This window comes from Pituophis catenifer, unplaced genomic scaffold, assembly GCF_029215685.1.
Source record: "Pituophis catenifer annectens isolate HBS135680 unplaced genomic scaffold, rPitCat1.0.hap2 SCAF_7, whole genome shotgun sequence".
NCBI classification, from domain to species: domain Eukaryota; kingdom Metazoa; phylum Chordata; class Lepidosauria; order Squamata; family Colubridae; genus Pituophis; species Pituophis catenifer.
The window spans coordinates 16,421,372-16,434,426 of NW_027256887.1; the positions used below are offsets into that span (position 1 = coordinate 16,421,372).

General features: G+C 37.6%; 1 non-coding gene across 1 annotated transcript; it reads right to left on the minus strand.

Moving 5' to 3' along the window:
- Nucleotides 1-10,966: 10,966 nt before the first annotated feature.
- LOC139319992 (U6 spliceosomal RNA) lies at nucleotides 10,967-11,073 on the minus strand. Its single transcript, XR_011600662.1, has one exon. It is a non-coding gene; the product is annotated as a U6 spliceosomal RNA (small nuclear RNA).
- Between the last annotated feature and the right edge of the window lie 1,982 nt (nucleotides 11,074-13,055).

Here is a 13,055-nt window from a genome sequence, read left to right on the forward strand (position 1 = left end):
GCAGAGCATTAAATGATCATGCTTGTGTTGTTCTGTTACAGAGCACATCACTGAAATTATGCTGTCAGCTCAAAACACGTATAATTTAAGATCTTAGGGCAATGTGTAACTTTTCAAAGTCTCAAATATATTTCATGGACTCTTAAATATCTTGTTCCTGAATTGCAATTTTATACGATAGGAAGCAATCATCAGTAAATAACAGAAATATCAATTAGTTATTTTAATTTAATCCAATCAAGATAGAATAAATCAAAATTAAAGATGTTGAGACTTTGGAAAGAAATGCAGAGAAGAGCAACTAAGATGATTAAGGGCTTGGAGACTAAACATGAAGAATGGTTGCAGGAATTGGGTATGGCTAGTCTAGAGAAAATAAGGTCTAGGGGTGGCATGATAGCAGTGTTTTTAATATTTGAAAGGCTGTCAGAAAGAAGAGGAGGTCAGCCTATTTTCCAAAGCACCAACAGGCAAGGCAAGAAACAATGGATGGAAATTAATCAAGGAGAGAAGCAACCTAGAACTAATTTCCTGACAGTGAGAACAATAGACCAGTAGAATGGCTTGCCTTCAGAGGTCATGGGTGCTTTATCACTGGTGGCTTTTAAGAAGAGACTGGACAGCCACTAGTCTGAAATGATATAGGATCTCCTGCTTGAGCAGGGATTTGGACTAGAGGACCTCCAAGGTCCCTTCCAACTCTGTTCTTCTGTATTCTGTATTTTGTCTGGCTCCCACCAACATCTTTTCCTTCCTCTATTCTATATGGGGCAAAACCGGGCAGATCACCAAAGTTCATGACTAGCTCTTGACTGAAAAAATCTCTGCATTCACCATTGAATATCTTCTTTTTTTCTAGGTGTCAATGATCAGCAGACTTTGTGCGCAAGTACTTAACCTTTGTCTGTACAATTAATTTGTTTTCGTGTCTTCTGTCAAGAGATACTCCTCACCTCAGGAGTAGTCAGAAAGGTCTTTGGCTCACGAGAGGAGTATAATAACTTGGAGCCTGAAGAAAATACAGCCAATGAACTTTGGTCATTTACAAAAAAAGAGCTTGAGTGTGGCCATGAAAATCAACAACCGCTGATGTGGCATCTGTGGTATACAATTCAGGGTGATATGATCGTCAGATCACACAGCAATGTCAGAAGACAGAAGATGCATCATGCAAGCAGATTGCCGGATTTCTTGCCCAAACCATTACAATATTTCACACTTCTATTTATAGACAACAGCGATCAACAAAAAGAATGACTCATTCTCCTTTCTCTTAAAAGCATATAGGTATATAGGGGTGGGTGGGTGGGTGTGAAATTCTTTAGAATATGCCAGAGAATGGATTTAGCGCCTTACTACAACCCTTTAAAGCAGCAGCATCTTTACTTAGAATTGCATAATGGCTCTCGGCAACTACAACAGATCCCAGAAAACAATGAGAGCACTTTAAAGGGATAAAAAATAAACATCAGTTTGCTCTTTTATGGGTGCAAATTTAAAAGAAGCAATGCTTTGGAATGAAATTCAAATTAATTGGCTGGAAAGTTATCTTTTACAAGGAGTAGTTGATCTATTTTACTTTAGAGACTGATTTATTTGTTTGGGGCCTAATAAATTAATTTATTGTTGTTGTTAAAGGAACCATCTTTGATTCCTGCTTCAGTAAGGAAGAGTCTGAGCTAAACCTGGATGTATTTCCAGAGGCAATGCATAGACCTTTAATTCAGTATTTATGAATCCTCTGCTCACAATGAATGAAAAGTGTAAGGGAAAGATGAAGCAGGGAATTAAAGTGTTCTTAGAATAGCTCTGCAGCTGTGCAAGAGTCACATTTTCTGATTTTGAATTTTCCAAAGTTTTAAATGGGGAGCCGAAAAAAAGACTTGTATTCATATTTTCTCAGTGATAATTAAGCTCATCTAAAGTTGGTGAAAGTGGTTGTTTTAGCAAATTATGTTTTCCTACACAAGCTATCTGACACCCAGTGGTATTTCACTCCCCCTCCAATTTGAAAAGAAGGCATCTGCTTTCACTTTTCAGCAGATTTTCCTGAAATTGATATTTGATCAAAAAGGAAGAGCTAAAGAGCCACACTTTGGAAAATGAAGGAAACAACAATGTAGATATCCACAGCTAACAAAGGAATGAATATTGTATGCATTTTAGTTAATATATCCAGTGTGGGCAATTCTGCTGAAATCTGCGAAAACCCAACCATGGAAAGCTTTTTGAGATATCTCCCTGGCTTATCTTTCCTCTCTCTTGAAATTACTATATAAAACCCATTTTCCTTCTGGGTAGAATAAACATGAGGTGGCCTTTTCAACAGAAGCAATTTATTCTTCATAACATATCAATGATCAAATCCTTACCCCTTCCCATCAGCTTCTCCTGATTATAAAAAAGGACATATTTTCTCTGATTTGATTGCATTAAAGGGCTTTGTTTGACATTTAAAATGGAGAAAATGCATAGACGGAGGGTTAACCTTGCTTTTCATTTATTTTGTTCCAGTTCTTATAGTTGGTTTGCCTTAAAAAATAAAATGAATATATTTATGGCACATAGATGTAGGTTCTCAGGCAATGTTTATTTTAGGCTATAACTTGGACATGTCCCATTGAACTGGTTATCCTGTGAACATCTAAGGACCTTATTTATTCCATTGTCAGATAGTTGACTGATTATTTTTGATAGTGTTTCAATAACACTCTACTCCAAATTGACTCTGAATGGTTTACAAAAAATATAAAGGTGAAAAATATCAAAACTGCAGGAGTGCCTTCAAGGTGTGGTCTCAAAAATCAAGATGGTGTAAGTGATGATATGAACAAAGTTGTGTATGTTTTTTTTAAATATAAAAATAGGTGGGGTTTTGATCCCACTGTCATGACTACCATCTTGATTTTTTTTTTTACTATTTCCAATGTATAATCCTGAAGCAGTAGCACTAACCAGCAGAGATAAATCATTAAAAAGAATCCCTAACGTTCTCCAACTGTTTACTTCTGGAGCCAAATGTTTATCTAAAGTTGGTCCTCAACTTACAACTGATTGCTTAGAGACCATTCAATGTTCTGATGGACTCCCCCCCATCCAAAAGCCAATTATGACCCAGTTTCAAAGATACAACCACTACAGCATTAACTGCTTCTCCCCCTCCACTGAGTCTCATCTGGAACTCACATTAAAAGGAAAAGGAGCAGTCCCTTCTGCTCCTTGCCATCCCTAGGTTTTATGGCTCCATCCTGGAAATGGGTGCCATTTTTGGATCATCTGGAGCAGCCTATTCTCCTTCTTCAATGTGAGCTTCAAAGCTCTGGAGGGCCTTCTGAAATAAGTGCATAATTGATAATGGGGATGGGGGAGGAAAGTTTGGGACTCAGTGGGATTGGAAGTAGGCCCAAGACTGCAGGAACCCAGTGGGGAAGAAAGCAGGCCCAAGGGACAGGAAGTTGAGCATGGGATCCTCAAGGTGAGGGAGGCCTTGGGCAGGGGTCCTGGGCCCCTGGCCTGCGCTAGGTCTCCCAGGGTCTCCCCATCCCTGAGACCCTCTATGCTCTTACATGCTTAACAATTGTAGTTGCTTAACAATTACATCAGAACCAGTGGTGGGTTTCAAATTTTTTTATTACTGGTTCTGTGGGTGTGGCATGGCTTAGTGGGCGTGGCTTGGTGGGCAGGGGAAGGTTACTGCAAAATCCCTATTTCCTCCCAATTAGCTGGGACTGGGGAGGCAGAGAATAGATGGGGCAGGGCCTGTCAGAGGTGGTAATTACCAGTTTTCCGAACTACTCAAAATTTCCGCTACCAGTTCTCCAGAACTGGTCAGAAGCTGCTGAAACCCACCTCTGATCAGAACCAGGGGGTAGAGGTCGTTAAGCAAGGCAATTGCATGATTGGCTCATTTCATGACTTTCACAAACATAATGGGCAGCGTCCATTATAGTTGTATCCTGAGAACTGCCTCTAATTTGGGAAAAAATCTTCAATTTCCCTTCCTTTTCCCAGTAAATTTGCCTGCTTCCTAGTCTTTATGATCACTACAATCAAGGAAATGGTCTACAATACATTTATAAACTGTGCAAAAAGAAATGTATAGTGTAATACATAAAATAAAATTGATGATACAAGAACACAAGGAAACACACATCACACATAGGAAGGCAAAAAGAAGGCTTCAGTGAAAATCTTCATGCTTAGTACATTATCTGATTTCCACTTTTGCTCTGATACTGTGCCAGAATAGAGAAGATGGTACTTCCTGTATGGCACTACCAGTTATCTTAATATTTATGATGGATAATGGGGTCATTTTCTCTACCCTGACACATCTGGTGCCATGTTTATCAGTATGCAGGTTCCTCCCTATTCTCCAAAGCTTTCCTCACTTTTTATTCCAAAGAATGGGATGCACTTGCTTAATAACTATAGCTTGAAAGTCTGTGTCATGAACAGATTTACATTTAAAGGATACACTTTTTTATTCAGCTCTTTGATGTGATGAGCTTCAATGCAGTTCTGTTTGAGGGATTACAATGTACTAATTCTCAGGCTAGAGAACTATATACCACTGCAAGTACAGAATGCAATTCTTTCCCTTGTTTTAATTTAAACCTTTCATGTTCCTGCTTAAATGAATGCTTAGAGAGGGGCGGGGGGGGGATCAAGTGAATTAAAATAGCCAAATAGTGCAATTCTCATCTGGATATAGGAATTCAAAAGTTTAGTTTAATTGTGTGTTTTTCCTTTTGTGATAAAAGCATTAATATATAAAAAAGATAAAGTGTTATCCTGGAGCTAATGCAATACAAGTATGTGTTTGGCATGATTTTTTTTGATGTTGAGAAATAATGGACTCTCCATGCTTTGTCTGCAATGCAATTTCCTCACTTGAATATGTAGATTCAACTTATCAAGTAATTGTATAAGAAAGACATGAAGTCCTTTCAACATTTCAAACCTTAGGAAGCTGCTGCAAGGAAGCTTTCTTCAAAGATTTGTTTCTAAATGCATGAATTAGTCTCTAGCATCTTTTTGCTTCTGGTGCCACCATAGGATTCTCTTCACATTACCCTATCTTTATTCTCTGTAAGATTTTCATAAAACCACAAAGAAAAAGAATCGAAAGCTTATAGGACAGGCTCACAGAACAAAAATTGACCCTTTTTTTTAATGGCCAAGCCCAAGGACCACATTTAACATTTTGAGAGAGGTTGAAGGCCATAAAGTAGGATGGGGCAGGGTTTAGAAGTAATTTGGAAGGGTTCTTTCTTTTTCGGTTGTGATAGGCCTACTTTAGAACTCATTCACAGTTTTCCCAGGTTTCCAAGAGGTACTTTTAGCAATCACAATGAGGGGGCTTTGAGATAAATATAAATGGGATTCAGGAAACCATTTGTTGCCTTAGAGTAGACTTTATAATTTATGTCTGGAACTGATGATGAGTTGGATGGCAATTAATCATGTGAAATTAAATCTGGAGAAGATAAAAGTCTTGTGAGGGCTAAAGCTGATCTACTGTAGATATATGTCTGGTGGGGCTACACATCTAGAAGTGGAGATATTTCTGAACAAAGTCTTATTACTTGATATTCTGTTGATTGATGTGGCATGGAAAATATTCTTTTATTTTCAATAAATATATAAAATATGACAATGCCCACTAATCTAATCAACACAATCCATCTCTTCCATGAAGATTGTTAGAAATCATGTTGGGACAAAATGGGTCCCCGGTATTTTGGAAGTTGTCTTCTTTTTCTATGCAAATAATTTCTTTTCTGGATTTTTGCAAGGATAAGAACACTTAGGTAGTAAAACTGATTTTTTCCCCCTATTTCTAATTAAAAAATCCCAGGGAGATGAGAGGGATATATCAAACATACTAAAACAATGACAACTCTCTCATTACTAGATTGAGTGTAGCTGAGAACAGCATGTCTGTATAGGAAGAAGTCCATTGTTACACCTAGAATTGATTTAGTTCATTTCCATTCTGATGACTTATATCTTTAGGAGGCAAATGACTATGGTTGTATCACAATAACAGTAAACAGAGGACAAGGTTTACATGTTCAACAAAGTCTGGGTGATGCTATTACTAGCATCAATCACTAGTAGACAAATGCCCTTAATGAAATCTGATGCCATTCAGGACAAAGTCATACATAGGGAATCTTAGTCTTGTCCACATTAACTTGATGATCCATTAATTAATTGTTAAAACTCTACATTTCTGGACCATGCTAAGATCCAAAGAAGCTTCTGCTTAATTTTTCGATAAATGGGCTGAAAGAGAAGTTCTTAATCAAGATCAAGGAATTTGCCAGCTAGGTTGACCAAAATACATTTGGAGGTTCCACCTGATTGCTTGCTCTAAATGCATAGCTTTTTCTTTGGCAACTTTTTGGATAACGGGTTTGGAAGTCCAGATTTTAAATTATCTTCTCCTTCCAATTTATAGCATGGTATGCTTAAACAGGGAAAATCCCATATAACATTCTTCACAGATTAAGTTAAAGAAGTTGAATAGCGTAGAAAGGAGTTTGGTATAAGGAAAATAACTGCCAGTGAGAAGAATTTTTGACATTTTTTAACCACTAGATTAGGTCCTGTGGGCTGAAGATGTTTTAAAAAGTCTTAAATTCCTGCTGAAATCTCTTCAGGAGATTTAAAGCCTTCCTTTTTTCCCCCCCTGCTATTGTGTCTACCTTCAGCTCAATATGTTTGTTTTCAGCTTTCAGTTAGGCACTAATTTGTTTTATATAGTTGGCCTTGGTTAGAAGACAAAATAAACCATAGTCTTTATTGAAATTGTGATTAGTCTACCTTCATCTCACTCTCCTCATCTTTCTTTACCCACGCCATCTGTTTTTCTTGCCTGGATTTAGTCTGAAGACATGTCTATCTGTCTGTCTGTCTGTCCATTTGTCTGTATATGTATGTCTCTCTCTGTTTCTCTCTCTCAACCATAGATTCATACATACACATCAGGGGTGAAATCCAGCAGGTTCTGGCAGGTTCTGAAGAACCGGTAGAGGAAATTTTGAGCAGTTCGGAGAAACGGCAAATACTACCTCTGCTTGGCCCCATAGTGGGGTGGAAATGGAGATTTTGCAGCATCCTTCCCCTGCCACGCCCACCAAGCCACGCCCACCAAGTCACGCCCACAGAACCAGTAGTAAAAAAATTTGAAACCCACCACTGCATTAATCATAATATCCTTCTAGACTGGCTTCAAGGTTGGGAGTCAGCAGCACTATATATTGTGTTGGTTTTGTTCCTTTCTTCAAAACTGGTCCCAGTTCATGTTGATTGGGAGTGAGGATTCCCACTCTTGGTGGCTTCTATGTGAGCTGCTTCAGGACTCAGTATTTTTTATTTAAAAAAAAATAAACAGGAAGATAAAAGCTAACATAAACTAACAAAAAGTAAGGAAGAAAAAAAAGTCAAAGAAAAAGCAAAAGGTGCCAAAAAAAAAAAAAAGGAATAAAAAGGGGGGAGAATACCCTGTTTTCCCAAAAATAAGACATCTCCTGATAATAAGCCCAATCAATCTTTTGAGCACATGAGCTAAAATAAGCCTCCCCCCCGAAAATAAGCTCTCCCCAAAAATATTTAAATGCAGAGCTGGAAGTCAGGTAAGATGGCAAGGAGCCCCATCTTGCTCCACGCGCCCCAAAATAATAAGACCTCCCCAAAAATAAGGCCAAGCACTTATTTCGGGGTTCAAAAAAAATATAAGACAGAGGAAATACAGTATGAATCAGCTTCCAATATTCCTCCTTACTGTCTATTAGTGAAATTTCTGGATCCAGAAACAGGTGCGATTCCAAGATGGCTGTCGCCATAGGATTCTATCACTAGAACTAAAGCTTTAGCAGGATAGTCCAAGACAGCCATGGGAAAACCTCCCAAGATCCTGTGGAAATCTCCATGTTTATCTCCACATTGGTCAACAGGGATGGGTCAAATAAATCTATCCTGTCTTGAGGGTTTTAAAAGGACCTATCATCTTTTCCTGCTCCCTGTTTAAATATGTCATAAAATATAATCCTTGCCTGAAAATGTCTCTCTCTCGTCAAGCTACAATCTAAATAAGCACAATCATTTTTAAACTTCATAGTCTAGTCTAGAGTTTTGGAAATGTATGGTGATCTCCTATCCATGTGCTAACCAAATTTAAGCCTGCTTATTCTATAAACAGCCAAGATCAACTAGACACTGCCACCTACTGAGATATGCCTAACCATGCACTAGGCTGATTGTGCCATTGTTTGGGAAAAAAACAGATACTTAGATGGCATATGAGATCTAAGCCCATGAAATGCCATTAATCTCAATAGCTTCAGTTTCCTAGATTCAAAATTGAACACCCTTATGGAAACCAATTAACTTTTTCAAGTATGAATTCTGATGTAATGCTTTGAAGGAAAGGTAATTCATTAACGTACATATCCGTTGTAAGTCTTCCAAAGCAAGCAGTTGTAGTGACAGACATATTGCAGCTGTCATCTGCAGATACAATTACATTACATATTGAATATATTTAAAGCTTCACTGGGCAATCCTGTTAAACAGATTAATTTTCAGCAGAAATATGCATTGGTTCTTGGATTGTGCGTATGTATGTGTATCTATGTTTATTCAGTTACAGTATGTGTATGTGGGTATGTATATAATCATACACACAGACAAATGCACCCTCTCTCTCTCTCTCTCTCTCCCTCCCTCCCTCCCTCTCTCTCTCTCTCTCTCTCTCTCACACACACACACACACACACATGCATACACAATCTGTGCAGAAAATTCAATTTTGTCTCAATCAAGAACATTTTAAAGTAGGCTACATTAATATCTTGATCAGATTTTGTACATCCATCTGGAATATGACTAATATGTTCATAGATCAGGGTGAAATCTAGCAGTTTCTGACAGGTTCTGGAGAACCGGTAGTGGAAATTTTGAGTAGTTCAGAGAACCGGTAATGGAAATTGTTAGTAGTTCGGAGAACCGGTAGCAGAAATTTTGAGTAGTTCAGAGTAGTTCGAAGAATGGTGGGAATGGAGATTTTGCAATATCCTTCCCCTAGGAGTGGGGAGGGAATGGGGATTTTGCCATATCCTTCCCCTGGAGTGGGGTGGGAATGGAGATTTTGCAGTATCCTTCCCCTGCCATGCCCACCAAGCCATACTCACAGAACCAGTAGTAAAAAAAAATTGGATTTCACCACTGTCATAGATGTTTTAGTCAATCTAAGACAGTGTAATTTAAGAAATGATCATACCCTAAGATACGCTGTCTTGATGTTGCTTTAACAAAATGGGTATGTAACAGCATCACATCATTAAGCTTCTTGCAAAAGAAAGCCATGGCATGTAAATAAGTAATACTAAATACTATATTCTAAATAAGAATATAGCTTTGCTGGCTCAGGTGTAGCCCCATCTTTGGCCAGCAATATATTTTTTTCATAGTGGCCAATCAGATGTTTCTGCTCACATGCAGAGGATGTAACAGGATGGAGACATATCCCTCTTTTTCTATTGTTCTTCTACAATTAGAATTTGAGGAAAACCCAGAGATCACTCTTCTACTTTGAAGACTACAATAATAGTTCATGATAGTTCTCCATGAATTCAAGCATTCCCTCTTTTTTTCAATTCAATTAGGTTTGATTTTTGGAGACTGCTTGCAGTTCTCCATGCAAGGTTTTTCAGAAGTGGTGTGCCATTGCCTCCTTCCTCTGGCTGAGAGACAGTGATTAGCCCAAGGTCATTCAACTGGAGTTGATGCCAAAACCATTAAATTGGTTTTGTCCTTAAGGCACAACTAGAGCTCATGGTCTCCTGATTTCCAGTCTGACCATTACCCTTAACTGGCCATCACCATATTTTGTGATAATGAATCATTAAAACTGCCCAGAATATCATCAGGGTCCAGCTACCAGCTCTGGACAACATCTTCGAATCTCGCTGTTTGAGGAAGTTGCATAACATTCTCAGAGGCTCTTCCCATCCTGCTTACAATCTTTTTGGACTGTTGCCTTCTGGCAGAAGATATAGAATAATTAAAACTCAGACCACACGTCTTCTGAATAGTTTTTATCCAGAGCTATAATTGCACTCAACAATGAACTAAACGGTCACCATCAGTGAGCTGTTGGACAGCATTACTTGGTCTGTTGTGTGGATGTTTGGGTGGTTTAGGAGTGGGGAATTTGTGGTGGGTGGGGGTGTGTTTGGGGATTGTTATGTGTGTTGGACCTGTCTTTGGGTGTTAAGTGAATTTCATTGTACAGGTATACTGTTTATACAAGTATAATGACAATAAAGTTATTATTATTAATTGCAGAAGTTAATTATCTGAACAAGTTCTTTTTTGTTTTATTTTTTCCCCAATCAACTTCATTGGATGCTCTCAGTTCCTTACGATTGTTCACTGTTCATTTTTCTTTTCTTTCTTTTCTTTTTTAATATTTTATTTATACTTTTTTTCCTTTAACGTACGTACGTGCTTAGTGAACAGTGTATTGTCTGGGTCAATTTACTTATATATAGTAATAACAATAATAATACCCTGTTTCTCCGAAAATAGGACCCAACTGGAAACTAAGTCCTAGCATGATTTTTTCAGGATGCTCGTAATATAAGCCCTACCCCCAAAATAAGTCCCAGTTAAGATTGTCCACCAGATGGATGCATTTAGTACTGTATTTCTCCAAAAATAAGACCTAACCAGAAAATAAGCCCTAATGTGTCTTTTGGAGCAAAAATTAATATAAGACTGGTCTTATTTTCAGGGAAACACAGTATTTCGGTACACATAGTACTAATCTTTCAACTTCTAATATTTACGTATACTTATACATAATAATAACAATAATAATATTATTTGCGTGTACATAATAATAAACTTTCAACTTCTCATATTTATGTGTACATGGTAATAGTAATATATTATATAAAATATGGAACGCTTCACGAATTTGTGTGTCATCCTTATGCAGGGGCCATGCTAATCTTCTCTGTATCGTTCCAATTTTAGTATATGTGTTGCTGAAGCGAGCACCACTGTTCACTTTTCTGATTTTATACATCTTTTCCCTCAATTGGTACAAATATGAAATTAATATTAATTAAAAGGAATATCAAGGAATTAATATTCCTTTAAATGGATGGGTAACCAGATTTTCACTTATTGGCATCAACTCCAGTTTGGACCAATTGATAGATTACCCTGCTATTTTACTAAAGGTATCTATTATTTGCATCAACATAAGAAAAAGTAGTGTTAGGCTTAGAAATAAACAGAAGAATTTCATCTGAAATTGAAACCAGTTTATATTCAACTGAATTATATACTACTTCGTAAATCTCCCTAAAAGCATGAGCCAAGGATTTCAGACAAATACCAAAAAGCAAAGCTGAAAGTGCACATCCTTATATAGTTCCTCTCTAAATGATGTGAAAGTAGCAAAAAAAAAAAAAAAAAAGTAATAACATACAGTATTTTGTCAAAGGCTTTTTCAGCATTTAATGACAGGATTACAAATTGGTCACCAATTCCTTATTTATACCAGATGTTTCCCTTTAGTTGCTTGTTTTCAACAATTAAAAAAATCTCCAACACTCTAGATTTTTCTTTTTTGTTTGCCATTCAAAATTTATTATTAGAAGGAGTGATATCTATTCAAACACAGAGCTGTCTTCTGTTGTTCCATATGTATCGCAGTTTTTAAAATATAATTTTATTAAATTTATAAAGAAAAATAATACATAGAACAAAAAGAATAAAATATTTAGGTTTAATCTAACAATGTAATATGGAAACATTAAACAGCTATTAATTTAATGCAAGATTAAACTTGCGTAAATAGCTGTTTAATGTTTGATTCTAATTTCTAATAGATTTTAAGCGCTAGTTCCAAATTAAGTAAACATTGTGAATGATGACAACGAAAGATGTATTTATGATTTTTATGTTTTTTTCCTTGAAAATCTTGGTCTTATAATTATGACCAGGGCTGGGCTGCTGGGGGTTCTCAGGTGTTCAGGAGAACCTCTAACTAAGATTCTGTGCAGTTCGGAGAACCACCAAATCCCACTCCTGGCCTCCAGAGGGCCTCCGGAGCCTCGGGAGGCCGTTTTCATCCTCCCGGAGGCTTGAGGAAAGCCTCCAGAGCCCGGGGAGGGCAAAAATATCCCCCACCATAATGCAGAAGGCTGACTAGGCCATGCCCACTATGGCCATGCTCACCCAGCAACTGGGCAGAGAACCCTTTGCTAAAATTTTTGAAGACCATCCCTGATTATGACTATTTGTTTGCTTTGCAGAGGCAAGTAAAAGAAAATTGAAATAGAAGATACAGTACAAATTATAAAACTTGCACAAGGGGCTAGACAAGTCAAAACAAAGTTGGAGAATTTATTCATGGGCAAGCGATAGTTAATGCTTCACTGTTAATGCTTGCTTTAGGCCTACCGATTGGATTACTAAATCAAACTTTAAAGAATCAGGTTGACTTGTTTTATAAACAGTTGGAAAGCTGCATTCTTCTGAAACCTAGGACATCCATAATGCTCTACAAAGCTGTCACATTGTGAAAAAGGAGGCATTCTTTAAAAATAAAAGACATCTGTCACCATCAGCCTAGTGTTTCTGCAGCCCCGCACAATAGCAGGCATCTGTATAAACAGCCTTTATTCTAATTTTTTTTTAATGCAGCAGCTTTTGTGTCCCACTTCTTTTGAGGGTGGCTGGGAACTTGTAGCTTATTTTTAGTTGACAGTGGAATCATTTGTCTACCTTGCGCTCTGCAGAGAATGCTATTTTGTAGCCATCTGGTGAGGTTGCACTTCGTTTGCTCACCTTGGGATACTGCTTGCTTAACCGAAGTGGGAAGCCACCTGCCCTGAATCATTGACTAATTGAGTCTGTCCTGCTTGCCTTCCTCCCGTCTTCAGCTGCTAACCTGTGCACCAAAACCAATTGATTTGAGTGTCCCTGGACCAAGTTTACATAAATATACCTATAATAAGAAGTACCTATAA